The 26,785-nt window shown below is 40.8% G+C and overlaps 1 protein-coding gene across 2 annotated transcripts in view; it reads right to left on the bottom strand.

Moving 5' to 3' along the window:
- The window catches only part of RPS6KC1 (ribosomal protein S6 kinase C1), a 178,428-nt gene that overhangs the window by 88,428 nt on the left and 63,215 nt on the right, over positions 1 to 26,785 (bottom strand). The gene's annotated exons all lie outside the window — the stretch shown is intronic.

Raw genomic sequence — 26,785 nt, 5'->3', positions numbered from 1 at the left:
AAAAAAAAAAAAAAGAAGAAGAAGAAGAAGAAGAGGAAGCAGAGCCAAGACTAGAACCCAGTTTTTCTATGATGGAATGCAGGCACACCAAACAGCATCTTGGCCGGCGCCCCGGCTCACTAGGCTAATCCTCCGCCTTGCAGCGCCGGCACACCGGGTTCTAGTCCCGGTGAGGGCACTGGATTCTGTCCCGGTTGCCCCTCTTCCAGGCCAGCTCTCTGCTGTGGTCCGGGAGTGCAGTGGAGGATGGCCCAAGTGCTTGGGCCCTGCACCCCATGGGAGACCAGGAGAAGCACCTGGCTCCTGCCATCGGATCAGCGCAGTGCACCAGCCGCAGCGCGCCAGCTGCGGCGGCCATTAGAGGGTGAACCAACAGCAAAGGAAGACCTTTCTCTCTGTCTCTCTCTCACTGTCCACTCTGCCTGTCAAAAAAAAAAGAAAAAGAAAACAGCATCTTAACCACTTCACCAAAGGTCCACCCCTCTTTTTTTTTTTTTTTTTTTTTTTTGACAAGCAGAGTAGAAAGACAGAAAGGTCTTCCTTTTCCGTTGGTTCGCCCCCCAAAGGCCGTTGCGGCTGGCAGCCGGCACACAGTGCTGATCTGAAGCCAGGAGCCAGGTGCTTCTCCTGGTCTCCCATGGGGTGCAGGGCCCAAGGACTTGGGCCATCCTCCACTGCACTCCCTGGCCACAGCAGAGAGCTGGCCTGGAAGAGGGGCAACCGGGACAGAATCCGGTGCCCCGACTGGGACTAGAACCCGGTGTGCCGGCGCCGCTAGGCAGAGGATTAGCCTATTGAGCCGCGGCGCCGGCCATAAACCATATCTTATACCAAACTTCAGGGCACTTGCCATTATATTAAGCTAGCTCTCAAGAGAAATAAATGTAACTGGAACTTGAATTTAATCCTTCTACTGTTTCTAAGGAGAATAAGAAAGATCCAGAGACCAGGACCAGCACAGGTGAGTATGGGAACAAAGATGAAAAGAAAATAAACAGATTTTGAGAAAGACAGGCAACATAGCACAGCAGAATTAGAGAAAAGGAGAAAGACCCAAACAACAGACAAACCTGAGAAAATTTAGAGCTACCGAAAGGTATATTTCACACTATGCAAAAGAGAATAGGCCTATCTAAGAAAAACTGGCCTCTCAAATATCTTTGCTACTCAAAGATTGGTATTTAGGGGACAAAAGGGCCTTTTCCCATTTACCCAGGAAAAAAATAAAAGGGCATTTGTACTCTTGGAACTAACAAAAATCAGTTTTACAACCTAGAATATAAAGTAGTTCTTCCAATTCTTCCCATAAGTCACTAAAGACAATGTAGCTAACGCCCTCATCATCTGTCAACAACAACAACAAAAAGCTATGCAGGAGGCAGAACTGAATAATTTAGACTTCTTGAAATAGTCTGTTATCTGTACTTCATGGGAAATTTGAAGAGACTTTCAAGGAGACTTTCAAAACTCCACCTGATTTTTACCACATGCACAGGACTTAAGCTCCATGTAAGCCTCATTATGACAGTCACGTCTTACAGTGTCTGTCTGTTTCTCTACTCCATACTCTCCAACAGCCCCAATGCCACTGCACTTCATCAGACATGCCTAGATTCATTCAGATTCATCACATTAGAAAGAACATCCAAATCCATCTGGATTTGCTGGAGTGAGTTTTTGCTTGTTGTTGCTTTTTCTTTTTCTTTTTTTCTTTAGTCACATAAAAGAATACTCTTGTTTGAGATGTCCTTGGTAGTTATAGTTTTTTTAAGTGCTGATTTATTATATTTAATGGTGTTTTGTTCTTTTCAGATACAGCCTACCATTTCTGCCTCACACTAAGTGTTCTGACAACAAAAGGCAACCTTGAGAAGCACAGTTGTTTACGACGCTACATGTCTACCACAACTCGGACGCCGTCAGTCCTTCCATGTATAATATGAACCGGTCAGTCATGGAATCTGCTTCCCATCTGCATTTAGCTAGCCCTCAATTAATGTTCTGTCAACACTAATTGTTACATGACTGTTAGAAGTTCAAAGAGGTACTAAAGAATAGTGAAAGCAAAAGTCATAAGAATATTCAAGCCCAGGCACTTCCTCAATTATGACTGCCTTCAATGTTATTTAGTAGTGTTTCTACTATCAGTAATACTGGATGGAAACTAGCCATCATGACAACATACAATGGAAAATGTCTACAGAGACAACATTTTCTTAGATTCAGTTTTTTCTTTTGGCTCCCTAACTTATTTTTCTTTGCTTTGTAATTTTCAGAGTGTGCCCAAAAGACTAACCTGCTTACTCCCTTTAAAACAACACTGCAAGTCTGATGTTGGAACCATGGTTAAGTCACTGCTTAAGACACATCCCATATCAGTGCCTGCTTAAGCCCCTGCTTTAAGATCTGCTTCCAATCCAGTTAGCTGCTCATGCACACCCGCATGGGAGACTCAGGTTGAGTTCCAGGCTTCTGACTTTGGCCTGATCCAGCCCGGGCACCTGTGGACAGCTGAAGAGTGAACCAGTAGGTGGAAGATTGCTCTGTCTCTATCTCTGAGTCTCTCTGCCTTTCAAATAAGATGAAACTAAATAAATAAAAAAATTAAAAGCTAGAGACAGGTGCTGTGGCACAGTGGATTAAACAGTCGCTTGCACTGCCAGCATCCCCTACTGGAGTGTTGGTTAAAATCCTGGCTATTCCACTTCTGATCTGGCTGCTATATGATGTGCCTGGGAAGACAGTGAAAGATGGTTCAAGAGCTTGGGCCCCTACCACCCACGTGGGAGACCCGGATGGAGTTCCTGGCTCCTGGCTTCAGGCTGGCCCAGACCTGGTTGTTATAGCCATTTGGGGACTGAACCAGCAGATGGTAGATTTCTCTCTTGTCTCTGTCTCTCTTCCTCTGCCTTTAAAATAAATAACCATGTAAAAAAATTAAAAACTATAATAACAACATTACCCTGCCAGTCTCTTAGTAATAATAAACTCCTGTCCAAACAATAATAATAATCACCTAAGTTTCCTTTATATTCTAAAGTCAAATGACTTCTAAAATATTAAGATAAGATTTAAAACAGATAATTGTAAATACTGGGGGGAAAATGAGAGGAGGGAGATAAAGAACCAGAACTAAGGCATGAAAAATTTGCCTCATGAGATGGGGAAAAAATTAAGGGAAAATTTGGAAATGAAATTCCATATAAATATTTTTATCTGCCATGTTGGTAAATAAAGTCCCCCAAACCTCAAAAAAAAGCCTCCTGCTTATTCTTTCATTAGCTGTAAGAGGAATATTAAGTAGTAAATATATAGAAGAATCTAGAAGCTAACAATTGTTTTCTTGATGTCATGATACCAATTCACATATTTTTGCTTATATAGGATATAAAGTGATCGAGGGAATTACTGACTACAAGCAGTTTATTCACAGACTCTTTTAATGTATTCCCTACCTTAAAAATTAAATTGACATACTATACACCTCATGCCATCTTTCTGCAGACTGCTTTAACATGAAGATACCTATCTATCGCCATATTTAAATAATTCAAAGAATGTGTCAAGCAACATCCCCAGAGTATATCATACTTAAAGCCAATTTCACGAAAAAGAGAAGAGGGAAAAGTTCTACACCCCACTTATTCCTCCCCTCCCACTCTGTTCAAAAGAGATGCCTAATAGTTACTCAGCTGTTATGCTCCAATAGCAGATGAGAGTTATCACAGAACATTACATGTAGAAGTCTCCATCAATAAAATGTTGTCTAATAAATGAATGGATAAGTAAATGAATTCACCTCCACAGCTACTGCAAGGTCCGATTAGCCAATAGACAACCCTTATGCATAAGAGATATATTCCAAGACAGTGGATGCCTAAGACCATGGAGAATACCAATAGTCAATCTGATAAGTGAAAGGGCTACCGAGTCACTAAGCGGCAGATCATATACAGTGTGGATACTCTGGACAAAGGGATGATTCACTCTCCAGGGGAATAGGCAAGACTGGCTGAGACTGCCTAAGACTGTGTGTTCCTCACACTGCTCAGAATGGTGTGCAAATGAAAACCTATCAATTATTAATTTCTGGACTTTGTTATTTAACATTTTCATAATGTGGTGACTATAAAAAAAAGAAAAAGCATGTGGTGACTATGTGTAACTGAAAACAAGGAAAGTAAAACCACAGAGAAGAGGGGGCTACTGTCCCTTCATGCCTATGGGTGTCTCAATTACCTCTTTTTAGAACTTAGTGCCTTTCTCTAAAAACCAACCATTATGTGAAATGCATGCCAGGGAATATATGCAAAACTACTGTCTTCATCATCTCTGTAGCTGAAATAGACACAAAGGAATAGAGAGTAACACAATCCAAAAGTGGTATAATACTGTGCACTAACTTCCCATGTAGGACCTCTGCCCTCAATGAGTTGTATTATGAGAGTTAACTGTAAAACTTGTTCTCAGGGCCAACCCTGTGGCGTAGCAGGTAAAAGCATCCCATATGGGTGCCGGTTCTAGTCCCAGCTGCTCCTCTTCTGATCCAGTTCTCTGCTATGGCCTGGGAAAGCAGCAGAAGATGGCCCGAGTCCTTGGGCCCCTGCACCCGCGTGGGAGATCCAGAAGAAGCTCCTGGCTCCTGGCTTCAGATCAGTGCAGCTCTGGCCGTTGTGGCCAATTGGGGAGTGAACCAGCAGATGGAAGATCTCTCTCTCTAGGTTTCTCTCTCTCTCTCTGCCTCTCCTTCTCTCTCTGTAACTCTGGCTTTCAAATAAATAAACCAATCAAAAAAAGAAAATGAATCTTAATGGAGAATGGGACAGGGAAGGGGTGGTGGTGGATATGGTGGGAAGAATAACTATATTCCTAAAGTTGTACTTACGAAATTTGTATTCCTTAAATAAAAGGTTTCTTAGGGAAAATTCTTAAAATGGCAGGAATGGACTAAAAAGAGAATCTACCTTTTGATTTAATTGTATGGAAAACTGTTACATCAATATGGGAAATGCAGCAGGATGTAATAATTATAAAACAATGTATACATAGAATGAAGCCCACATACTACCTTCTTATTGTTTGGCAGTTACAATTTTTTTTTTGAAAGTCAGAATGAAAGAGAAAAAGAAAGATCTTGCAGGGCTGATGCTGTGGCATTAACACCCTGGCCAGAAGCTCCAGCACCCCATATGGAAGCCAGTTAAAGATCCAGCTGCTCCACTTCCGATCCAGCTCTCTGCTATGGCCTGGGAAAGCAGTAAAAGATGGCCCAAGTCCTTGGGCCCCTGCACCCATGTGGGAGACCCGGAAGAAGCTCCTGGCTTCTGGCTTCGGATCAGCACAGCTCTGGCCTTTGCGGCCAACTGAGGAGTTCACCATCGGATAGAAGACCTCTCTCTCTCTCTCTGTCTCTCCTTCTCTGTCTAACTCTGACTTTCAAATAAATAAATAAATATTAAAAAGAAAAGAAAGATCTTGCATCCGATGGTTCACTCCCCAAATACCCACAACAACCCACAACAACCAGTACTGGGCCATGGTAAAGACAGGAGCCCAGAATTCCATCTGTTTCTCTCACATAGGTGGCAGGGACCTAAAGACTGCTTAGCCATCATCTGCTGCCTCCCAGGCACCTTAGCAGGAAGCTGAATTAGAAGCTGGGATATACACTGGGACTCCAATATGGGATGTGGGCATCCCAAGTGGTGGCATAGCACATGCACCACAATACCCACCCCGACAGAAACAATTTTGAAAGATGTTTTTCTTAACAGTCTATAAAATTACAATGTGTCTGCATAATGACCTGGTTATTTTTTAACTGAAAGCCACATTTTAAAATTTATTCATTTCAGAGGCAGAGGGGGAGAGAGAGAGACAGAAAAAGAGTTCCAACTGGCTGGCTTACTCCCCAAATGCCCAGCTCATTCCCTAAATGTCCATAATGGCTTGGGCTAGAAGCCAGGAACAATCCAGACATCCCATGTGGGTGGCAAGAACCCAATGACTTGAGCTGTCACTACTGACCCCAAGTATCCACATCAGCAGGATTTTGGAATCAGATGCTGGAGTCTGGTACTGAAGTCAGGTACTCTGATGTGAGACACAGGTGTCTTAACTGCGGGCCTAAATGACAGCCCCTGAAACCTACTTTGAGACCACAAACGGCAATGCAGTAAGCGTCTGGGAAAAAAACCAGATTTACATTTTCACTATCTCCTAAGACAGAATGGGCAACTTACACAAGACTTAAAGCTTAATCATAAGATAAAACAAGTAAGTCTAATATGAACATATAAAAAGTTTTAAGTTATGTGTAACTCAAGACATTACTAAGTAATATTTAAGTCTTTCACAAGATGCCTAATAACCTGTTGATGCTAAAAGAACAGTAGTTTTCCATTAGGGTTATTGTGTTTGTTTCATTTGGTTCACTTCAGAATACTCACAGATATTTATATTTCTTCTGATTAGAATCAATGAATTTTCAATAACCACAGGGATTAAACCAGCCCACTAAATTTAATGTTTTTAAATAATGTTGCTAATGAGATAAAAATGTGCTGATACTGATGACAGAGACTGTCTAATAAAAAACCCTTCGAGAATCCTCATCTCTCTGCTTTCGCCATGGAGCAGCTGTGCCTCACACAGATTCACATGAATGAAAATATTTAGATGAGAAACCACCCACTTAGTTTATTTTCCATATGACTTTCCTGTAATTATTTTGTAAACTGTTCACACAACAATACATAAAAACATCTGCAAAAACAGGTAATTAATGTGTCAAGCCAAACTAATGCATTTTTTATGGTGTCCATGCTTCGTCAACTGTAATTATAACTCTTTTTTAAGCAAATGATGATGTGTTTGTTGCAATGTGCAAGTGGTTATTTTAGATGCTCTGTTTACTGTTCATACAATCTGAATATAAAACTCCACAGCTACTTTACCCCACATCAATGCTGTACCTAGCTTTTGGCTGAAGCAGGAAAGTGGCTCTTTTTTCCAAGCTATAATTTCCGGTAAACATTTTGTCATTAAAACGTGAAACTCTCAATGTAAAAGTTGACACCAAAATAGACAATAATTCAAGAAGCAAAGCGCAGCTAACCATTTATTTGGATTATCTTCCCTTAGCTATAACCCTGTAAGAAATACAGCACTTTGTGCCAACAGGCTACAGTATACTAAGCATCTGGGCATAAGTTAAAAGTTCATTGTCATTTCTAATGGCACCCATTCCATCTAGATCCACCAAATACAAACACAGAGTCTTTAAAAATTCATGAGAAATGCCATTTTATTAAAAAAAATACTATGCATGCATTTCAAATATTTTTACATGGAAATAAACATCTTGTAATTTCACTTTCCCACAAACTTTCTGAAGTACCCTTGTGTAGTAACAAATATAAATGTAATGATAATGCATAAAAACTAATTCTACTTCAAATGGCTAAATTTTACAAATTGTCAAATCTTTAGGATAAATATATCCATTTCTGTGCAGGCACTACACTACAGGATACACCAGTGAGTGAGAAAATATCTTGCATTCAAGGACATTACAAGTTAATTGAAGATATAATCATTCAATAAATAACTGCACAAATAGTAATTCATAGTAAATAAAATAAGAACTTGAAGGAAAAACAGTGTGTAATGACAACAAAACTCAGGAAATCTATTTTGGTCTGAGTAGAAGTGAGGAAAGGCTTCCTTTAGGAATTGAGATGTATAAGACCAAACAGTAGAGGGCCAGCATTGGAGCACAGCAGGTTAAGCCATGGATTACAATGCCAGCATCCCAAATCAAGCCTTAGCTCTTCAGCTTCCAATCCAACTTCCTGCTAATGTGCCTGGGAAGTCAGTGGAAGACGGCCCAAATACTTGGGCCTTGCCAACCACATGGATGACCTGGAGGAAGCTCCTGGCTCCTGACTTCTGCCTGGCCCAGACCTGGCTGTTGTGGCCATTTGAGAAGTAAACCAGCAGAGAGAGTATCTATCTATCTCTGTCTTTCTCTCTGCCTCTCTCTCTCTCTCTCTTTCCTTCCTTCCCTCCCTCCCAAAATAAACACATCTTTTTAAAAAATGACCATGAAGGGGTTATCAACTGAAGAATCACTAGGGCACCCAAACAGAGCATAGCTTATGAGAAATTCTAAAATGAGAAGGATACTACTGATGCCTTCCAGAAGGTGAAAGAAGATCATTGTACAAAATTATCAAAAACAACAACCAAGGACATACGAAACAAGTGAGAAGTACTTATGTAAGAAAAGTGCTGAACTGCAATAATAGAAACAAGGGCCTGTGGGGTTTTAACCTGGAGGTCCTCCTGCCGGCCCTGGCAGCATAGCAGCGTGGCAGATATGAGCACCAACAGCCTTCCTTCTACTGGAGGGGCTGCACCTGACTTGGGTCACCACAGAAAAGCTTCATGCCTGAGGAAACGTTCAAATCAATGGCGACTAATGGCAAACATCAGACAAGCAAAAATTGAACAGGGAAATCTGAGAAAGACAGGCATGTCATGCTTTGATTAGTTTCCATATACTCCTGGGGACCACAGGGGTTGCATACAGCACAGAAAGGCCACAGAGAGCCCCAGCTATCTACTCACTCTTGATGAATGGGAGGTCATTAACAAATGGGAGGCAAAAACCAGGGCAGATCTGATCTCTTCCCTAAACCACATGCAGATCCCACAGATTCACACTGTTTAAACACAGCCTGTGAACAATCACTGGCTGACCACAAAACAAACAACAAGAAAACCAGCAACCACAACCATACCCATGGGGAGTGGGGAGAAGGTAGAATCTGGAGTTATTGTAATACATTATCAAAGATGTCAAGTTTACAACAACAAAATGAGACACGCAAAGAAACAGGGAAAGTATGGTCCCTACACAGGGGAAAACAGTCAATAAAAACTGTGAGTGGATCCAGATGTAACTAGGAAACAAAGACTTCAAAACAACCATTATAAAAATGTTCAAAGAACTAGAAGGAATTTTTAAGGAATTAAAGAAAATACAAAGGCAGTGGATTATCAAATACAGTTTAACAGTGAAGAGACAGAAATGGAAAAATAAAGAACCACACAGAAATTGTAGAGTTAAAAATTACACAACAGCAGATTGAGCTGCCATAAAAGGGAGCCTGAAAGCTTGCAGACAGGTGAGTAGACATGATATGGTCTGAATAAAAGAAAACAGTAGGGCTGCCACTGTGGCACAGCAGGTTGGGTCACACCGGCAGCACTGGCATCCCATACGGGAGCCAGTTCAAGTCCCGGAAGCTTCACTTCCAATCCAGCTCCCTGCCAATGAGCCTGGGAGAGCAGTGGAGAATAGCCCAAGTCCTTGGGCCCTCTACCGACATGGCCAAATCCTGAAGAAGCTCCTAGCTCCTGGATTTGGTCTGATCCAACTCCAACCATTGCCCTCATTTAGGGAGTGAATTAGAGGATGAAAGATCTCTCTCTCTTTCTCTCTCTGTCTCTCCCTCTTTCTGTAACTCTGCCTTTCAAATAAATAAAAATAATTTTTTAAAAAGAGAGAGAAGAAAATAATAACAGCAAGAAGAAATTGAAAACAAAGGGAACATCTTTGAAAACCAGCAATGACGCTATCATACACATAATTCCAGTCCAAGAAATAGAGGAAAAAAAAGCCAGGACAAATATTTGAGGCAATAATGACTGAAAACATGCAATCTTGATGAAGAGTGATCTACATATCTAAGAAAGTTAAGAAATAATACAGATACAACAAATACCAACAAGGGTAAACTCAAAGATATCTGCACCTCTGATATTTAACAGCCAAACCCTCAAAAGCTAAAACAATGAGAAAACACTCAAGTAACAAAAGCAATCATAAACCTTACACATCATATTCCAGGGAATCTCAACAAGATTAACTGAATTGTTATCGAAAAAACTGAAGTCAAAAAGCAGTGGGTGGTCGGCGCCGCAGCTCACTAGGCTAATCCTCTGTCTGCAGCGCTGGCACCCCGGGTTCTAGTCCTGGTTGGGGCACCGGATTCTGTCCCAGTTGCTCCTCTTCCAGTCCAGCTCTCTGCTGTGACCCAGGCAGTGGAGGATGGCCCAAGTGCTTGGGCCTTGCACCTGCATGGGAGACCAGGAGGAAGCACTTGGCTCCTGGCTTCGGATCAGCACAGTGCGCCGGCCATGGCAGCCATTTGGGGGGGTGAACCAATGGAAGGAAGTACCTTTCTCTCTGTTTCTCTCTCTCACTGTCTATAACTCTCTCTCTCTCTCTCACTAACTCTGCCTGGCAAAAAAAAAAAAAAAAAAGCAGTGGGATAGAATATTTAAAATACTAAAGAAAGACAAAAACTGTCAACTAGGCCGGCGCCGTGATTCAACAGGCTAATCCTCCGCCTAGCGGTGCCGGCACACTGGGTTCTAGTCCCGGTCGGGGCGCCAGATTCTGTCCCGGTTGCCCCTCTTCCAGGCCAGCTCTCTGCTGTGGCCAGGGAGTGCAGTGGAGGATGGCCCAGGTCCTTGGGCTGTGCACCCGCATGGGAGACCAGGATAAGCAACTGGCTCCTGTCTTCGGAACAGCACAGTGCACCGGCCGCAGCGCGCCAGCTGCGGTGACCATTGGAGGGTGAACCAATGGCAAAAGGAAGACCTTTCTCTCTTTCTCTCTCTCTCACTGTCCACTCTGCCTGTCAATAAATAAATAAATAAATAAATAAAATTTTTTAAAAAATGAAATACAAATTAACAACAAAACTAACTATGAGAAATCGACAAATGTTTCAAAATTTAAAAATGTGTTTCCTAAGAATATATGAACCGAGGCCAGCACTGTGGCATAGCAGGTAAAGCTGCTGCCTGCAGTGCTGGCATCCTATGAGGGTGACGGTTTTAGTCCTGGCTACTCCACTTCTGATCCAGCTCTCTGCTTTTGTTGGTTTTAAAAAATTTGATTGTGGGGGCCGGTGCTGTGGCACAGCAGGCTAAAGCTCTGGCCTAAAGCACCAGCACCCCATATGGGTGCTGATTCTAGTCCCGGCTGCTCCTCTTCTGATCCAGCTCTCTGCTGTGGCCTGGGAGAGCGGTGGAGGATGCCCCAAGTCCTTGGGCCCCTGCACCTGTGTGAGAGACCCGGAAGAAACTTTTGGCTTCGGATCAGTGCAGCTCCAGCCACTGCAGCCAATTGGGGAGTGAACCAGCGGATGGAAGACCTCTTTCTCGGTCTCTACCTTTCTCTATAACTCTTTCATATAAATTTAAAAAAAAATGTTTTGATTGTTATGTGCCTTGTTATGGTTTTCATTTTTCTTGTGTGTGGGGTTTGTTGTTTTTATCAGATTTGAAAAGCTTTTAGGCATTCTTTCCTCAAACATTTTGTTCTCCTTCTTCCTTTACCAGGGGCTCCTGGTAAACTGTTACACAGAACAACGACACTGTGTTAATTTTTCTCTTATTCTGTCACCTCTCCATGTTCTTTAGGGGGATAGTTTCTATTCCTATGTCCTTAAGTTGATTAATCTTTCCTTCTATAACATCTAATTCTGCTAATAATCCCATTCCTTATACTTTTCATTTCTGATGTGGTAGTTTTCATCTCTAGAAGTTCAATTTGGGCCTTTTGTAATTCTTCTAAATATCTACCATAACCTCTTCAATGAATACATTTATAATATGAATATATTTATAATAACTATTTAAGTCCTTGTGTGATAATTCTAACATATATGTCACTTTTGGGTATGTTTTGATTATCTCACTTTTTCTCTCATTTAAGGTCATATTTTTTTCCTGCTTTTTTGCCTGAATCATGTTTTTTTTTTATTAATCATTCACTTTTTGTTTTTTTTTTTTTTTATTTGAAATGCAACAAGACAGAGAAAAAGAGACAGGAACAGAACAGAGATCTTCCATTCACTAGTTCACTCCCTAAAAACAGTAGCGCCTGGGCCAGGTCACAGCCAGGAGCTCAAACTCAATCCTAATCACCCACATGGATGACAGGAAGCCAATTACTCAAGCCAATACTTGCTGCATCTCACTGTGTGCATTAGCAGGAAGCTAGATCAGAAGCACAGCCCGGGACCAGAACCCAAGCACTCCAATACGGGATGCGGGTGACCCAAGTGATGTCTCTTAACAGTTGCACTAAATGCCCACCTCCTTAATAGGTTAATCCAGCTACTATAGGTTTTACTCTGTTGTGTACAAGATTTTTTTCTAAGTTTTATCAGGACTCTTGAGCCTTGTTCTAGGCTGCAGTGATGTGTCCTGGAAAGAGTTTGCTCCTTTTCTGTCTGGCTTTTAAGATTTGTTAGAGTGAGCTTAGACTGATTGTTCCTGCACAGTTATTCTCTCTGAGGATGCTGTCCTCAGACTGAGCTTTCTGAGAATACCTTTTGGGAACAGACATGATTCCTGGCCTTGTGTGAACATTAGCACTGTTTCCCCTAATCCTTTCTTTCATAGCCCTGGGATGGCTTCCTCACACACATGTACTTACCAGTACTCTGCTGACTGTTCTAAAGGATCCTCTGCCAATCTCTATGCAGTTATCTATGCTCTAGAAAAAACACTGGCAGTCAGGCAATGATCCTGCATCTCTACCCTGTAAGCACAAACTGTGCACTCTAGCTATGGTCTCTGGAGCCTCTCAATACCCTCTCCTGAACCCAGAGGTTTCGCCAGGACCCACGTAGCTTCTTTCCCCCTGCACTACAGCCTGAAAACTCAAGACAGTAAGCTGGGACAATCCTGCGCCTCACATCATGTGTTTCTTCTCTCAGAAACCACTATGCTTCATTGTGTGATGTTCACCCAGTGCTTTGAAAACCACTGTTTTCAAGAACACATGTTCTATATTCTATTTCCTATGTCACTGGAACACATCATTTAATGTGATTATAACTATGCCCTATGATATATTTGCCTTTTCTCATTTAATCCCTCCAGTCTTCCTGTTGCTTGGGTAAAAGGACTTTTATCAGCAGTATAAGGTCATGGCACTGTTCCCACCCCAACTATCAGGCCAATCAATTACAATAAAAAAATCCAATTTCAGGGTGGGCATTTGGGAGGGTGGGAGAAACCACCACTTGACACACCCAGATTCCCTGTCAGAGCACTTGGGTTCGAGTCTCAGCTTTGCTCTCTGTTCTATGTGCTAATGCACATCCTGGGAGGTGCCAGCTAATGGCTAAAGTAGCTGGGCCCCCTAACACCCACATGAACTCCAGTTCTTGGCTTCAGCCTGCCCCAGCCCTGGCTATTGTGAGCATTTTGGGGTGAATAAACAGACTAGAAATTATCTTCTCTCTCTCACCCCCTTTCCTCTCTCTTTCAAATAAATGAAATACTTAAAAAAAAAAAAAAGTTAAGTGCCATATAGGGTTGTTTCTAATCCCTGCTCTTATTTGATTGGGTACCCAAAGTTTTTGTTCATTATCCAACAGTGTGTTTTTCTTTTGTAGGCGAGGAGGCTACCATTGGTGTGGATTCATTCAAGAATGAATCCCCCCTATTTCACAGGGGAATTTTTACTATGTTTGTGGAGCTTTCTCACATAAACCAGTAACATAGATGTTTGATTAGAGAATGATTTAATCATACCCTAAACAATTTGAAGATCATTTTAATCCTATATGAAGGTACTTTAAAAAGTTCATGGAAAAATAGAATTAAAGATGTTTATTTTGATGCAAAAATGTTGAAATCTATGCATAGTTTTTCCATAAAACACATTTTCCAAGAACTTTATGAAGACCCCTTGTATATCTATGTCTACTCTGTATTCAATGATTGATTACCCCAAAACAAAGGCTGAAACTACTAAAAGTAAGAAAAATTTTCTATAAACATGAATAGAGCAGTAACATGATAGAAAATATCATGAAACCCCTCAGGTCGCATTTTGAATTTAGCATGAACACCATTTTGAGGCCCTGAATTAGAACAATTAAAAAAGCAGGATGGTTTGATCATACAGAAAGCCTCAACAAACTTCAAAAAACTGGAAAACCTCACACCAAGGGTTCTTTGAACACCACGGAATTAAACTGAAGATCAGTAACAAGGAAAAATTCCAACTTCCAGAAAATTAAACAGCACACTATGATACACTTCTAAGTAATTTATAGGTATTAGAGAAGCAGGACAATGAATGGATCCCAAAGCCCAAAATCTGTGACCATTTGACTGTACCTGGTTAAAGGGACTTCACAAATGTGATTTAAGGTTAGGGATCTTCAGCTGGGGCAATTATTCTGGATTATCTGGATAAACCTAACCAAATCACATGGGTTCTTAAAATCAGATAACCTTTGCTGGCTGAAGATCAGAGATAGATCTGATCTGCAGAACAGTAAGTGAGGTGCAACATTGCTGGCTTGTAAGAAGGAGGAAGAGAGGGGCCAGCAGGTGGAGTCGCTGCCTGCAGTGCTGGCATCCCATATGGGCATCCATTCATGTCCTGGTTGTTCCACTTCCAATCCAGCTCCCTACGAATGGCCTGGGAAAGCAGTGGAAGATGGCCCAAGTCCTTGGGCCCCTACACTCGCATGGGAGACCTGGAAAAAGCTCCTGGCTTAGGATCAGATCAGCTCCAGCCGTTGTGGCCATTTGGGAAGTGAACCAGAGGATGGAAGACTTCTCTCTCTATCTCTCCCTCTCTTTGTCTGTAACTCTTACCTCTCTAATAAATATATTAAATCCTGTATTTAAAAAAAAAAAAAAAAAGGAGGAGGAGGAAGAGGACCAAGGCCAAGGCTTGCAAAGGTAGTCTCTAGAAGCTAGAAAAGGTAGGGGAAGAGATTCTGCTCTAGTGTATCTATCAATGAACATAGTCTTACTCACCTCTTCAATGTTAGCCCCAGGAGACTTATGTCAGATTTCCAAGCCACAAAACCACAAATAAGTTTGTGTTGGAAGTTACTAAATTTGTTACAGCAAAAATAGAAAACCAATAAAATAGAATTAAGAAAAAAGTATAAAATATTTTTAACTGAGGACAATGAAAATACAACATATCAACACCCACAAAATGTAGCTAAAGTACTTAGTGGAATATATAATTATAATTATAAATGTATATGAGAGGAGAAACTGAAATTCAAAGAATCAAGCTTCTAAAAAAATTAAAACAAGAGTCAGACTTGAAGTAAATAGAAGGAAATAAAGAAAGGAATAGAAATCTGTAAGATAGAAAACAAACATACAAAACATACAACAGTCTTTTTAAAGAGTTGGTTCTGTTTAACATTAATAACACTGATAAATCCCTAATATGAGTTAAGAACAAAAGAAAAATATAACAAATTACCAACATCAAGAAAGATCTAACAGATATCAAAGATTAGGAGATACTATAAATAGTTCTACAATTAATAAATTTGTGTTAAGCAGACAAATTCCTTGAAAAATACAACTTACCAAACTTGACAAAAGAAGAAGTACATACAATTTTAACAGTTGGGTATCTGTTACAGAAACTGATTACATTCTTTCCCACAGAATCATTCCTAAATTTGTTAAGTATGATAATTATATTGCGAACATGTGGGAGAATGACCCTATTTTCTGGAAATGCAAACTATGTAGGTTAAAGGCCATAGTGTCTGTAATTTACCTTTAAATTCAGCAAATACATAAATAGGAAAATAAAAATATACATATATAAATCATGAGTAAATATCAGCCATCAAATTATATATAAAAAGAGAATATATACATCACAGCTGATTAAGGTTTATTCACATGCAAAAGTTGCTGAACACTGAAAAAACAATGCATGTGGACTCTCAGGCCTGGAGGACAATGGCGGCTACCCAACTTCCAATCTCCACATAACCTCTCAAAAAATCAAGAGAGCTTAAATAAATCCATATGTGATCCACATTCTCAGCATTACTAGAAAACAAAGAATACCATGACCTTCAGATTATCTGTAAAAAAGGAAATAAACCAAATTATAACATAACTCCCAGGGTCCCTTGGGAAGGAAAAGCTTAAGAGATGGGGGGGGGGGGGTGCTATTGTGCTGTAGTGGGTAAAGCCACACCCTGCAGTGCGAGTATTCCACATGGGCCATGGTTCAAGTTACAGTTGTTCCACAAGCATTCCAACTCTCCGCTATGGCCTGTGAAAGCAGAAAATGGTCCATGTCCTTTGGCCCTTGCACCCATGTGGATGAAGCTTCTGGCTCCTGGCTTAGGGTCTACCCAGCTTGGGCCGTTGCAGCCATTTGGGAAGTGAATCAGTGGATGGAAGATCTCTCTAGGACTTACAGCACAGGGGAAAAAAAACGACGCCCAGAAAGGGAAAGTCCAACTAATGCCAAACTACTAAAAATAGGTTGTGACAATGGCAATTTGGAGCAGAGGCCATGAAAATAAGTGGAGCCAAAAGTGAGTCTCAGCAGAGCTTTCTTCCCGAGGAAGAATCAGATGTATCAGAAATGGCTGATCCCTCTTGAAGTCTGTGGCAGTGACAGAACAAAGGGAAAGAACGAAATGAGAGAAAAATTAGGATCCTACAGAAATAAAGGAATACAAGACACCAATCCATCCTGTCATCATCAGCCACAAATGAAACTGCCCAGGTGAGGCTCGAACCAACAGAAACACCACTGCCCGTGCAAACAGCAGTAGAAAAAGCGCAGACCTCGTCCAGTGATCTCTGATCAGGAGGGCAATCACTTATGGAGAGGCAGTGACTGGAAGGGGACGGGAGGAAGCTTCTAGGGTGCCAAATTCTATTCCTTGACCCCTGGCTACCAGCTCTACGGGAGTTTTCCTTGTGTGAGAATATACACGGAGCTATATGCTTATGACATGTGCTTTTCTGTATAGATAATCATCCTTCAACTTAAAAAAAAAAAAAAGATGTCTGCTCTCTAGAGAATTATAATCTAAAACAACATGCAAGAGAAAACATAAACAACCAAAACAACCATGCTTTTAAAGTGAGGGGATAAAGAATAACAACACATGGCACTATTGGAACAGGAACGAGAAACAGGGATGGCATTCCCTTTGGCTTTTTCCTTCACTTTGATCCACTCCTCCCAGGTTTACTCCTATAGTTATGCTGTTCAGTGCAGATGGTTCACCAGGCATAGCTCTGTCCACCTTTCCCTGCTGACCCAAGTTAGAGACAGAGGTGAAGGCACGTGACCCATGTCAGGTTAGTCCTCTCTCTGCCCTTACTGAAGATGTTGGGAGAAAACAGCTTCTTCAAAGATCCTGAGGAAAACACCTGTATCACCTGGAGCTACTAGGGGTTATCTTTCACATTATTTGGAAATAAAATTAAATCAGACAAAAGGAACAGCAATTATAGGGTGTGGATAGAGATGGGAAAATAGAAAGACAGAGAGCAGGTGATATTTCTTGAACACCTGGATCAAACTGTACGCGGCCATTGAACCATTCACTTTTGTGGGCTAAACCACTCTTTTCTATGTGAGCTTCTCTGAGTTGCTTAGGTTTTTGTTACCTATAACTGAAAGAGTCCAGTCCAACATAAAACCTGAAAGAAGGCCTGACCTGAGTATAGGGTAATTTAAAAAGCAACTCTCTTTTCATTTGTGAACACAGAGACTCTAAAGCGTTCTCTCTGAACCTACGAAACAGTTCCTTCTGAGTTCACTGTATTAGTAGCTGCCTTCCCCTGTTGGCAGATACTTCCTAGACCAACTAAAGAAAGGAAAACTCAGAATGCTGACAGAGAGAGAAGACAAGCATATTGCTTCAAATCTCTATTTAAAAAATCTCAATGTTACTGCTTTAAAATGCTTTCTTCTACCAGTTTCAAAACAGTTAAGGTCATAAAAATTCTTATCTGGGGCAATTTATTCAATTAGAGTAAAGAGTATATGTTTTATTTTAAGAGAAAAAAGGCTGTGGAGAGGCCAACACTGTGACATAGCAGGTTAAGCCACCACCTGTAATGCCAGCATCCAATATAGGCCCTTGTTTGAGTCCTGGCTGCTCCACTTACAATCCAGCTCTCTGCTAATGCACCTGGGAAGACAGTGGAAGATGGCCCAAGTGCTTGGGTCCCTGCACCCATGTGGGAGACCAAGAAGAAGCTCCTGGCTCCTGGCTTCGGATCAGCACAGCTCTGGCCATTGCGGCCAACTGGGGAGTGAACCAACGGAGGGAAGACCTTTCTCTCTGTTTCTCCCTCTCACTGTCTGTAACTCTACCTCTCAAATAAATAAATAATAAAAAATAGGTGATAGAAATTTTTCATAATAGAAATATTCTGAATTTGTTTAATAGTGTTGTTCTTTGAAAAAGAAGATTTTGGGGCTGGCGTCGTAGCTCACTTGGTTAATCCTCTGCCTGCAGTGACAGTATCCCATAAAGGTGCCGGGTTCTAGTCCCGGTTGCTCCTCTTCCAGTCCAGCTCTCTGCTGTGGCCCGGGGGGGACAGCAGAGGATGGCCCAAGTGCTTGGGCTCCTGTACCCACGTGGAAGACCAGGAAGAAGCACCTGGCTCCTGGCTTCAGATCAGCGCAGTCCTGGCCGTAACGGCCATCTGGGGAGTGAACCAACGGAAGGAAGACCTTTCTCTCTGTCTCTCTCTCTCTCTCATGTCTATAACTCTACCTGTCAAATAAAATTTAAAAAAAAGAAAAAGAAAAAGAAGATTTCAAATTCCAGATTAAGAGGGGCAGAGTTTCCTTCAAAAAGTACCCCCCTCTTTTCCAAGTGTATTACAATGATAATAAAACATAAAAGAGTGACTAAAAGGCCTAACTGGGTTCAAATTCAAGATAAAAATCTCTGTGGCAAGTAGATTTATCCTAGAAAAGCCAGCGTGGCATAACATAAGAAAATCAATGTAATACACGACATTAATAGAACAAAGGGAGGGGGTAACCTATGATCAGTGCAAATGATGTAGAAAAAAATCTGCCAGAATCTAACACTTCTTCAAAAATGACAAAAAAATAATAAATAACTAAAATTAAAAATCCAGGGAACTGGGACTAGATAGGTACTTCCTCTGTTTGATAAAGAAACAGACAGCTAACATCACACTTTGAAAGCTTTGGCCGCAAGATCAGGGACAAGACAAAGATGCCTGTTTTCCCAATGCTCTTGAAAACTCTACAGAACATTCTAGTCACATGATTAAGAAAGAAAAAGACATTAAAGTTATTCAAATTGAAAAGGAGGAAATAAAACTATACTATTCACTGATAATACTCCTATATATAGAAATCCTAAAGAATACACAACAACCTACTAGAGCTAATAGATGAATTCAAGAAGTTGCTAGCCACAGTTGTGTTTATATATACTGGAAATGAAGAATCTGAAAAAAAAATTATTATTATTTTTTTTGACAGACAGAGTGGACAGTGAGAGAGAGAGACAGAGAGAAAGGTCTTCCTTTGCCGTTGGTTCACCCTCCAATGGCTGCCACGGCCGGTGCGCTGTGGCCGCGCACTGTGCTGATCTGAAGGCAGGAGGCAGGTGCTTCTCCTGGTCTCCCATGTGGGTGCAGGGCCCAAGGACTTGGGCCATCCTCCACTGCACTCCAGGCCACAGCAGAGAGCTGGCATGGAAGAGGGACAACCGGGACAGAATCTGGCGCCCCGACCGGGACTAGAACCTGGGGTGCCAGCGCCACAGGCAGAGGATTAGCCTATTGAGCCGCGGTGCCAGCAGAAAAAAAATTATTTTTAAAAAATTATTAATATAAAGAGAACGGACTTTATATATTTCAATATACAATTCTAAGAAGATAACAATACTTACTTCCCCTCCTCCCTCCAAATACCACTTACAATAGCTTTCAAAAGAATAAAATACCTAGGAATAATTCAACCAAGGAAGTAAAAAAAAAAAAAAAAACCTCATACACTGAGAACTACAAAACACTGCTGAAAAAATTAAGAAAGACCTAAAGAAGAGTTAAGACTCCCTACATTCACAGATTAGAAGACTTAATATTGTCAAGATGGCAGTATTCCCTAAGTTTTTACAAATTTAATACAACCCCTATCAAAATTCCAACTGCCATTTTTACAGAAATGAAAACTCTTTTGAGTTAATAAACATGAAATGACTAGACTTCTATTTCTAAAGTTACATTTTTTCGATTCTGAAATTCAACAATAAGAAGTCATCTGGGCCCAGCGCTGTGGCGTAGCGGGTAAAGCTGCCACCTGCAGTGCCTGCATCCATATGGGTGCTGGTTCGAGTCCCGGCTGCCCTACTTCTAATCCAGCTCTCTGTTATGGCCTGGGAAAGCCGAAGAGATAGCCCAAGTCCTTAGGCCCCTGCACCCGCATGGGAAGACCCAGAGGAAGCTTCTGGCTCCTGGCTTCGAATAGGTGCAGCTTCGGCCACTGTGGCCAATTGGGGAGTGAACCAGCCGATGGAAGATATCTCTCTCTCTCCCCCCGCCCCCCTCTGCCTCTCCTTTCTGTGTAACTCTGACTTTCAAATAAATAAATAAATCTTAAAAAAAAAAAAGTCATCTGACTTATTTCCCTTTATCAAACCCAGACTTAGAATATTTTTCAGGTATCTATTCATTCCAAAGCAAACAAGCTTATTCTTTTTTTTTTTTTTTTTGGGGGGGGGGTGTTTCTAAATATCTGAGTAACTCTCATTCAAAGGAATGAATGGCCCAACCTGCTTTTTACAGTACTTGAGTATATAGCATTCCAAGTACACAGAAACTAGTCACATTTACAGGGTCTTTAAAGCCCTTCTGAGTATGGCTCAAGTTGGAACTAAGTCTAAGTAACTTAAAAGAAACCTAGAAGTGTCTGTCAGTTAATGGTTTCTCCCAGGAAAAGACAGTCAAGACCCAAAAAAGATGCAAAGGATGCAGTTCCTGAGCACACCATTTTAAAAAAATGTCTTGGCATCCCTAGCACATGTCTACCCAGGAATGGGATAAACTATGAAAGATGGCAAAAGACTGTTCATCTCTTAGCTGAGTGTTAACATTAGAAATAGTCTCACTGGTCAAAAATAGCAACAACATTTTCAAAGAAAAATTACACATCAACAACATCTAGGAGCTCTTTTCATTATGAACGAAATTGCAAGCAAGAGGGCTCAATGGAAACAAAGCCAAGAAGCAGAGAGAGATGGAAAGGAAGGTAAAGCAAAAAGAAGGAAGGGGAGGAAGAGTGAAGAGGACAGGGTGGAGGGAGGGAGAGGACAAACGCATGGCATAAGTAGCAAGTAAGAAGCTACAAGTATGGCTGAGGCAGCAAATCAGCCAGACAAAATTTTCTTTAAAAAAAAAAAAAAAAAGATTTGTTTATTTATTTATTTGAAAAGAAGAGTGACAAATAGGAAGAGACAGAGAGACAGAGATCTTCCATCCACTGGTTCACACTCCAGATGCCCACAAAAGCCAGGGCTGCACCAGGCCAAGGTCAGAAGCCAGGCTCTCCATCTGGGTCTCCTACATGGGTGGCAGGGTTCTAAGTACTTGGGCAATCTCCTGCTACCATCTCAGGCATAGTAGCATACAGCTGGATCTGAAGTAGAACAGCCAGGACTCAAATGGGCGTTCCAATATGGGATGCTGGTGTCATAGGCACTGGCTTAAACCACCAAGCCACATGCCAATCCCAGATATTATTTGCAACTGGATATTTACTACATGCTATGGAGTTGACAGAAACATCTCATTTTGAAGGGACATCGCTCAATTTTATTTTGTATCTTTATGAAAAAAATTATAGTCCCTATCACAGTGCCTGATAGGTACAAGGATAAAGGCTTGTTGAACAATAAACTAGATGGATAGATGGGATGGTTGAATGAATAAACAAACAAATGGGTAGATAGAAAAAGAAAAAATATTCAAAGTAAAGTTTTCAAATATTTGAGAATGGGGAAGATCTGTTGCTTCTCCATTTTAAAATGTTGAGAAGTAGCATGACCTCATGGGGGAAAATAGAAGATTTGGACTCAGAAAGACCTAGATTAAAATCCTGGCACAACTCTTACTGGCTTGCGTCCTTGAGCAAAGAGTTTAATTTATATAAATCTTAGTTTCTTCCATCTGTAAAATGGGGATTATTGTATCTACCTTACAAACATAGCAAGCCAGCGATTTTGGCACCTGACACAAACTATATACAAACCAGTTCTCAAATCAACTCTGTAATTCATAATGTAGCCCACAGATGGGTGTTACTAACAATGCTCACCATCTGGTAGCATCCTGTTTTAAATAATTATTCTCACTAACTAGGTGCCAAGCTTCCAGAATCATTATATTAAATTTCTGCACCCTCTACGTTTTGGTGTCCTTAGACAAAGCCCAGAATGATCAGCTATAGTTTAGTTTGTGGAACTGTTCTGAAAATTTTAAATAACCCAAGAAATTTTGTATAGTGACAAAGTGGCAAGCATGTAACAGTTAATAAATTGGTGTTATTTAAACATGTCAGTAACACCTGTATGTAATCCATTTGCCACTCTACATTATCACAACTATCCAAATAAGACCACATTGAGAATACAGATTAATTCCATCAGCCACCTACAGTAATAAACACACAAGACGGCCATAAAAATTGGAACGTATTATAACATTTTTTCCAAAGATTCAACTTCATTCCTTCCCCCTGGACTTCTGGACTTTCCCTCTTATGCCCACAAAGACCTGAGAATTTAGAAGAGAAGATGGTATCATCTTCATTTCAAGAACCATTTCTAGCCCGTTAGAATAAGTGAAGTGTATTCAAAGTCACCACTATCAGGGAGTGCTTCCTCTCTGTAGGACTGGCAAACAGAACTGCTACTGTTGCGTTTTGCATTCCATCTCAGCTGTGCAAACACCTGTTAGTAAGAAAAACATCATACCATCTTTATCAGATCTACCCAGATAAACTCCTTTAGGATAAATAGTTTGGTAGTGAAATAACAAACTGTACCAATTCATAAGAATCTCTGTATAAAGCACTCCTGCTTAGTTCTGAAAGATGATTTTTGCCTGGATTATCAGATATCCAGAAATAACTATTGTACTATAAAGAATGCCAATCCAAACTGAGGGAATGGGAACAACTGTCATAAAAAGAGTTGAATTACAATGATTTATATGGATTATGGATTATAAGGCTGTTTCAATAAGTTTTGTCACAAAGGAACAAACTGTCCCAAAGAAAGCATCTCTTCTAAGTATAAACATCAAATCAAGCTCACAAGCTACAGTACCCAATTTTCCCATAAATTAAAGGATAATGTCCATATGCCTGTTATAAGTGGTAACTGATATACTTTTAAAGATTCCTTGGATTGGAAGCATTGATCTGACTTTTCATTTGATGGGCAGTTAAATCTACAACCATGAGAATTGAAACAAAAGTTATTTCAAATATTGGTTAAAAATTAGAATTCCATGATTGTGGGTTCCATAGTATAGCTGAATAAAAACTGATCATATTATGAACAAGTAAGACTAAAAGCAATAAGTCAATGATTAAATTTCTGTATTTGATGGCACATTAACAACAGAAACCAGGGCCAGCACTGTGGCATAACAGGTTAAGCCACTGCCTGCCACACTGGCATCCTATATGGGAACTTGTTCAAGTCCTGGCTGCTCCACTTCTGATCCAGTTCCTTGCTAATGTACCTGGGAAAACAGCAAGAGATGACCCAAGTGCTTGGGCCCCTGCACTCATGTGGGAGACCCAGAAGAAGCTCCTAGCTCCTGGATTCGGTCTGACTCAGCCCTGGTCTTTTGGGGAATGAACCAGCAGATGAAGATCTTTCTGTCTCCCCCTTCTAACTCTGTCTTTCAAATAAATAAATTAAATTAAAAAAAAGAAAATGATGCACAGCAGGAATGGACACAGTAGTTTCAGGAAGACAAACATTAACTAGAAGAAATATGTTTCAATAGTAACATTTCTTTTTTTTTTTTTAAGATTTATTTATTTATTTGAAAGAGTTACACAGAGAGGAGAAGCAGAGAGAGAGAGAGAGAGAGAGAGAGAGAGAGGTCTTTCATCTGATGGTTCAACTCCTCAGTTGGCCGCAATGGCCGGAGCTGTGCCGATCCGAAGCCAGGAGCTCGGAGCTTCTTTTCAAGTCTCCTACGTGGGTGCAGGAGCCCAAGGACTTGGGCCATCTTCTACTGCTTTCCCAGGCCATAGAAGAGAGCTGGACCGGAAGTGGAGCAACCGGGTTTTGAACCAGGGTCCATATGGGATGCTGGAGCTTCAGGCCAGGGTGTTAACCCACTGTGACACAGCACCCCCCCCCTTTTTTTTTTTTAAATTATTTATTTATTTGAACGTCAGAGTTACACAGAGAGAGGAGAGGCAGAGAGAGAGAGAGAGAGGACAACAGTAACATCTCTTAACACAGGAGTCTAACAGGTTTAGTATCAAGTTCTAGGGGAGAAATAACTCACCATCACAATCAGCAAAGGAACTAACCAAAAAATACATTCTTTGTTATTCGCTGACATGCATCTATAATTATCATTTTGAAGGAAAGATTTTTATTTTTCTGGTGCCATCAAGTGGCAACATTTATGAAGTGTCCTGACATCAAATGCAGATGGCTTTCAGACAGAAAGATGACACACTGTTGTGTCTCCCCTACGTCAACAAGACTCAAGTGATGTCTCAGCACACAAATATCCGAAAGGGAAAGGGGCAGATACCAGAGCAGATCGTCAGTAGTTCAGCTCCATTTTAAACTCCTAACCCAAGATGACAGGTAAGACACGAAACAAAAATAAGTGAACCTCTAAAATGACAATGTTTCACCAGCAAATAAACCAAAAAATCCATAATATGGTACCATCTGAAAACAAAATTAGATCAAAATAATCTATCAGTCAAGCCACAACTTCAGAATTAGTTTCTCAATTAGAAATCTTAAGTGATAGCTAAAATTATGACAACTTTAATGGAAAATGAATCATACCATCAACTATTTGGAACTGCATGTTTTAATAGTTTCTAAATGGTTATATCAGCAACTTCAGCAAGATAGTAAATACTAACCAAACAAACAAATAACAAAATTCCAATTCCTTTTGACTGCTACACACTCGAAGTATTAATAGTTTTTTAATCCTCAGGCCCACCAAAATGGGTAGCAACTGTGAAATACAAATTTCCAGTTAAACATAGCAAACTGAACATATGTACTAAGCTATGGTCCCTTCTGAAACACCATTAACATGGAAGTAAAAAGAATTTACTTAAGGCAAAAACCACACAAAATACAGAGATTGAGAAACAAGATCGGTATTTTAGAAGCTAGAATGTAGATGGATAAGAGCTTATTGACTTGAGAAACTCAAGAAAATTGCCTGATTCAGATAACACAGTAAAACTCCCTGGAAATTCACAGACTGGTAGCACCAGGTAGCTGTGGAGGTGAGACTGAACACTAAAAACCACAGAATCGGTCAAAATTCTGGTCAAGGAGCAGTTAGAATCCCCGACAAATTCCCTATTCCTCTCTATACAGCTAGGCATGCCTCTTCATACCACATTATAAAGCTGCCAGGTTTAAGGAGCAATCCAGAAAGACTCCTGTACTACAGGATACCAGCATGAACTCAATCAGCCAGGCGCCGTCTGTGCTGTGGACATGCCCAGTATAAAGACCTTTCCAAGACCCACAACCATCTCAACCCTGACCAAGGAAACAGCACCCATGGGCAAGGAAGCATCAACTGCCCCTTAACAAGAGGTGAGCTTTCCTTCTTAGGGTCTTTAAAGGAAGAGTGAGTAACGACCCCACTGTTTCTCTCTGCATATAGATAACATTCCATATGGAAATGAAAGTGAGAATATATGTGCCTCCTTAATTAATAGTCAAGTCTGTTGCCTATTACTAGCTGTTCTTCAATTTTCAGTGAGGCATACTCCAATTTTCAATGTGACTGATAAACACACATAAATCTATATTGTTTAGGGGATGGTGCTATGGTCAGCAGGTTAAGCCACTGCCTGCAATACCAATATCCCATGTCAGATTGCCGGTTCAAGTCCTGGCTGCTCCGCTTCCAATCCAGTTCCCTGCTAATGCACAGGACAGCCCAAGTGCTTGTGCCCCTGACACTCATGTGGTAGACCCAGATGGAGTTCCTGCCTCCTGGTTTCAGCTTGGCCTAGCCCTGGCTATTGCACCATTTGGGGAATGAACCAGCAGATGAAAGATCTCTCCTTTAAAACTCTCTCTCAAGCTCTGCCTTTCAAATAAATAAATCTTTTTAAAAATAAATCTATTATTGTTCAAGACTGATCTAATGCATGTACTCAACCCATAGGAAAAGTATAAAACATGTAATGAAAATGAGACTTGCAGAACTTGTTTCTGGGTTGACAGTCTCAAGTTTGACTAGCTGAATAAATTTCAACTTTGATTTTTCAATCATACTCTGATTTTTTTAAATTTACTCTTATCACAGATAAGAGTACTGCAGGAAAAAGTGGTAATATAGGAGAGGCTATGGTAATCTGAAGGGTACCAACAACTCAAAGACCACAGAACAACAGTGAGAAAGACGATTTTCTGGAAAGACAACCACTGCAAGAATGTCACATTAACTTGTCATTGCTGTGTGCAAAAACTAACATAACTTACTACAGAATGCTTCATCCCACTTTTTTGTTTATTTTATTTTTGCTTATTTACTTACTTGAAAGGCAGAGTGAAAGGGAGAAAAAGAGAAATCTCCCACTCCCCACATACCCACAAGAGCCAGGGCTGGGCCAAGCTTTAGACTGGAGCCAAGAACTCAATCCGGGTCT

Source organism: Lepus europaeus, chromosome 14 (genome assembly GCF_033115175.1).
Source record: "Lepus europaeus isolate LE1 chromosome 14, mLepTim1.pri, whole genome shotgun sequence".
NCBI lineage: Eukaryota > Metazoa > Chordata > Mammalia > Lagomorpha > Leporidae > Lepus > Lepus europaeus.
This window is presented reverse-complemented; position numbering and strand designations above follow the sequence as displayed.